This window comes from Orcinus orca, chromosome 17 (assembly GCF_937001465.1).
Source record: "Orcinus orca chromosome 17, mOrcOrc1.1, whole genome shotgun sequence".
NCBI classification, from domain to species: Eukaryota; Metazoa; Chordata; class Mammalia; order Artiodactyla; family Delphinidae; genus Orcinus; species Orcinus orca.
In genome coordinates, this window is record NC_064575.1 from 26,241,218 (window position 1) to 26,247,268 (window position 6,051).

The following is a 6,051-nucleotide window of genomic DNA, read 5'->3' on the forward strand; positions in this document are numbered from 1 at the left end:
TTTTGCTTCTATTGATACTTTGGCAGATGCGATTGAGCACATATTATGTGTCTTCCTCAACTCCTTTCATTATGTCTTCTGGGCCACACCCTTAAGGCCTCAGTGTGACACTAAGACCCTCTGTAAACTTCTAACCTTCTTTTTCTCTCTTAACCATAATTTCTCTCTTAACCACTCCAACTACTTACATAACAGAATAGAATCAGAGAGAAAGAGACAGAGAGAGAATGAAATAGGAAAATTATATATATATATAATTTTTCTTTTTCTTTTTTTTTTTTTTTTTTGCGGTACACAGGCCTCTCACTGTTGTGGCCTCTCCTATTGCGGAGCACAGGCTCCAGACACGCAGGCTCAGTGGCCATGGCTCATGGGCCTAGCCGCTCCACAGCATGTGGGATCTTCCCGGACTGGGGCACGAACCCACGTCCCCTGCATCGGCAGGCGGACTCTCAATCACTGCGCCACCAGGGAAGCCCTAAAATATTTTATAGTTAAAATTTATTTAATTTTTTTTTTTAACTGTATCCTAATGCTTTCACCTGGTAGGAGAAAAGAATTGCCTTCATTCATATACACACAAACACACGCAACTCAGACTCACACACACGTGCACACACCCACTGTTTTAGTAAATAAAATGGAGAAAGGAGTAGTTTCAGTATAAGTATATAAGTATATGACATATAAGTATATATCAATGTGAGATTTGTGACAGGAATTCTTTGGTATTCTGAAAACAGGGCTCGGAGAACTGAGAGAAATAGACAAGTTAACTCTTTCATGAAGGAAGCACATTTTAAAGATTTTAAACTGAACTCTTCAGGATTGAATATTATGATTTATGTTCTAAGGTTAGAAAATTATTGCTTAAATGCAACAGAAACTTTGAAAAGGAAAAGAAATGGTAGCAAAATGAAATGTGAAATAAACAAATATCAGCATCGTAAATTTATATGTATTGACTATACCTAGCCCTAAGCAGAGAAGGAAAATTAATACTGAAAAAGTAATGTTTCAAAATACACACCTTTGCCATGACAAATATGGGTACTAAATAAAATTTTTATGAATACTATTGACTTTCAGGGTTCATATGAGATGAAGTACTTTCAATGAATGTCAAATAAGTGTTACTATAATATATGTGTAAATTAGTCAATAAGAGATCCTATTTCCCTTTGTCATTTGGGGAGCAAATTTTCTATGAAGAAATTTTACATTTAAAGAATTATGTCTAATATATACTTAACATTTTTGAGGTGGAAATTGGTATAGAGGTAGTGGAACACATATACATAACACAGTATTCCACCATTTTCCAAGTCAATTTGGTTAGGAATAAATGGTTGGAGTCTCCATAGTTAAGAATTTTCAATATCTTTGCTGCTTGTAATTTTAAAAACAGGTAGCATTGTTGCTGAAACTATCTACATGGAAAGATGAGCCCAGCAATTTATTTCTTTAGAAATAAATAAATAAAGAAGTGGTACACATGGCTAAGAAAAAGTAGGTTATGTAAATAACTCAAGTAAAAATTACTACACATCTCTCAGCATGTTTTTGGTAGGAAATAATTGTAAAGGTATAAGTAAGTTATAAATAAAAGTAAAATAAGGTGTATTTTAAACATCCCACAGGAAAGTCTCACATGTAACATCACATAGAAAAATAATAAGAATAGTAGTTTACTACGCAAATTAAGAGTTTATTGACCAGCAAACTTCACTGACTCCTTCTTATTGGGAACATCAGTTTCCTTTTGGGTCCTTGTAGTAGCATCATTTTCTTTTGGGCCCTGCCCTAATTCTTCCAAATATCTTAAACCACCCAATCAGAGATTGTTAGAGCTAATAAAGACTGTATATGTCAAATAGTCCATGCAGTTCAGGCTACAGTTAGGACAGTAACGTGGAGAGCTTTAGGTTCAGATTAGTATAAATAATTTGTGAATAATCTAGGAAAGCCAACAAGTTTATGGACTCCTGTTCCAGTGAAATTTCTGGGATGCTATGCTGCCTCATTTACCCTATGATTTTGTGTATTTCTCTTTGGAGGCTTTTAATTGTTGCAGGAAAGAGACTGGTGAAATAAAATGTTGTTGAAAACAATCAAACTGTACCACCAATGCCCAAGAAGGTGGGTCAAAAACAGGTGAGAGCAAATCAACAGTAAAGCTAAGTTAAACAAGACACAGGCAGGAGACTATTAATAGGATGCTTTAGTCAGTTTAGAAGTTCTTACTACAAAGAAAACAAAACAAATACAGAATGAATACAAATAAGGAAGAATAAACATCCTAGAACAACTACATTTCTAAGGCAAATAGTTTTTAAAAACAATTCTAACTATTTAAAACAGGGTTAACTAAGGTCATTTCAAAACACAAAACCTATAACATGAAAAACCACAACAATATGTATAAGCAGATTACTGAAAATCTGTCAGCAAGAAGAAATGTGTCCTTTGCATCATAAATAAAATGGATGCAAAGTGAATAAATAGTGAATGCAACCCGATGCATGCACCATTACTATATGAATGTGTTGTTGTAAAATATTGTCAAAAGCTTAAATTGAATGAAAATATAAATATTTAAAATATAAGACATACTATAATGATACATTGATTTCTTTTCAGGTTGATAATTCTTTTTTTATTACAGTGTAGTTGATTTACAATATCATGTTAGTTTCAGATGTACAGCACAGTGATTCAGTTATAAATTTACTATATATATATATATATATATATATTCTTCTTCAGATTGTTTTCCCTTGATACATTGATTTTTAAGAGCCATGTGTGATCTAGTCAGAATGATTGTATAAATTGATGTAATAGAAATATCATTGGCCTGCATATCACAAAACCTGTATTCTAAACATACCTATCCAGCTAATGAGTTACATGCCTTGAATAATCAGTTAATTTCTGCTACATTCTGCTTTTTATTTGTCCATAAAGGAGTCTTGGAAATATTTGATGCTTAATCTACACCAGAAAACATGGGGAGGCTATATTTGTTGTTTATAAACAGAGTACTGAAGGACATTGTGTTACTTCAGAAAACCGATAGGGACACCTAGGTATATTTAAATTTTTCAAGGAAAAGCAGCTACACCTTTTGCACAGCACACAAATTAATATTACCATGTCCTTTTGACATAACTATTTTAAAAAGGAAATTCTTAAGTATTTCTTTTGGCTGGGGGACGGTGAAAAAAACTATCAAGACACTAGGAACCTAGGAGATCTGAGAATTCATAAAATATAGGATCTTTGCCTTCCTATCCAAATCCAAACCTGAATGACTAATTAAAAGTGGATTTAGGAGCTTCCCTGGTGGCACAGTGGTTGAGAGTCCGCCTGCCGATGCAGGGGACACAGGTTCGTGCCCCAGTCCGGGAAGATGCCACATGCCGTGGAGCGGCTAGGCCCGTGAGCCATGGCGGCTGAGCCTGCGCACCCGGAGCCTGTGCTCCGCAACGGGACAGGCCACAACAGTGAGTCCCACGTACTGCCAAAAAAAAAAAAAAAAAAGTGGATTTAGTTGTTCGGAATACAATATGTCCATTTTAAGTGAAATATTTGCATTTCTTCCTAAAGTTGGAAAATTAACACATTGGCTTTATTTCTCAAGAAACAAGGTTCCTTTTGTTTTAAATTACTATTACAAAATTAAGAAAATGCATTGCAGGTAATTAAGAGAAGGTACATATGCACAGGCAAATAATTGTTACAATTATAGCCATTAGTTACAGTGCACCAAATGTGATTGGCCAAGAAATAATTTCTAATGCAGATAAAAGCAAGCTCCTTATTTTAAATAAAACTATAAAAATAAATAGGAAATTATCAACATATAGAGCAGTATTGCTTTATTTTTGTTGTTCAAAATAATATCTTTGTTATGAAATATTTCTACCCAGTTTTCCTCAGAAACCCTGTCCATGCTGTTAGGATCACTGTGGATGGTACAACATAGCTAAGAGGTTGGAAGTCACATTATACCACTCCACCATGCAGTTGCTTTGGAGGTGTTTGTTTTCTTTTGTTTTACTTTTTTTTTTTTAATTCAGTTTATTTCCAGGTTTATTGAGGTATAATTGATAGATAACATTGTGTAAGTTTAAGGTGGAAAATGTGATGATTTTATGCACATATGTATTGTAAACTGATTACTATAATAAGGTTAATTAACACTTCCATCATCTCACATAATTATCCCTTTTATTGTGGTGAGAACATTTAAGATCTACTCTCTTAGCAACTTTCAAGTGTACGTTATGGTATTAACCTTTGTCCACACTGTACATTAGAACCTAAGAACTTATGTATCTTATAATTGGAAGCATGTACCCTTTGACCCTCGGCAACCACAAACTGACTATTTCTATGAATTCAGCTTTTTTAGAGTCCATATATAAGTGAAATTACACAGTTTTACCTTTCTCTGTCTGATTGATTTCACTTACCATAATGCCCTCAAGTTTCATTCATGTTTTCACAAATAGCAGGATTTTCTTCCTTTGAATGATTTCTTCTGTTTGGGAGATATATATATATATATATATATATATATATATATATATATATATATATATATTCCATTTTTGTAATCTATTTACCAATCAATGGACACTTAGGTTATTCATGTCTTCACTATTGTTAATAATGCTGCAATGAATATGTGAATAGGTGTGAAGTGATATCTCATTGTGATTTTTATTTGCATTTCCTTGATGTTTAGTGATGTTGAGCACCCTTACATATATCTGTTGGCAATTTGTATGTCTTCTTTGTTATAGAAATATGTCTATTCAGATCCCTTCCTTATTTTTGATTGAACTATTTGAGGGTTTATTTTGCTATTGAGTTACATGAATTCCTCATATATTTTGGATATTAATCCCTGATTAGATATACGGTCTGTAAATACTTTTACCATTCTGTTGGTTAGGGTCTCCTTATATTGATTATTTCTTTTGCTGTGCAGAAGCTTTTCAGTTTGATGTATTTCCACTTGTGTATTTTTGCTTTTGTTATTTGTGATTTTGGTGTCATATCCAAAAAAAATCATTGCCAAGATTGATGTCAAGGAACTTTTCCCTGTTTCCTTCTAGGGGTTTTATGGTTTCAGGTCTTATGTTTAAGTATTTAATCCATTTTGAGTTAATTTTTGAGAGTGGTGTAAGACAGGGTTCTAGTTTCAATTTTTGCCTTTGGCAATCCAGTTTTGCCCACACCATTCATTGATGAGACTATTCTTACTCATTGAGTATTCTTGGCTCTCTTTTCAAATATTAGTTGACTGTACATGCAAGGGTTTATTTTTGGACTTTTGATTCATTTTGCATTGATCAATGTGTCTATTTTTATGCCAGAACTATATATTTTTTGATTATTATAGCTTTGTAGTATATTTTTAAAAATCTTTATTGGAGTATAATTGCTTTACACTGTTATGTTAGTTTCTGCTGTATAACAAAGTGAATCAGCTATACGTATACATATATCCCCACATCCCCTCCCTTTTGTGCCTACTGTAGTATATTTTTAAATCAAGAAGCATGGTACCTCCAGCTCTGTTATTCTTTTTCAGGATTGTTATGTCTATTTTTGTGGTTCCATAAAAATATTAGGATTATTTTTTTCCACTTCTGTGAAAAATGCCATTAGAATAGTGATAGACATTGCATTGAATCTATAATTGGCTTTGTGTAATATGGACATGTAACAATATCAATTCTTCTGATCCATTAATACAGGTTATCTTTCCATTTATTTATGTATTTTTTAACATCTTTCATCATTGTCATAGTTTTCAGTGTTTAGATATTTTACTTAACACTAAATTTATTCCTAGATATTTATTGTTTTGATGCTACTGTGAATGAGATTGATTTCTTTCTTTTTCAGAGAGTTCACTGTTAATGTACAGAAATCCTACTGATTTTTGGAGGTTGATTTTGTATCCTGCAAATTTTCTGAATTCCTTTACTAGTTCTAACAATTTTTTGTGGAGTCTTTATGATTTTCTATGTATAA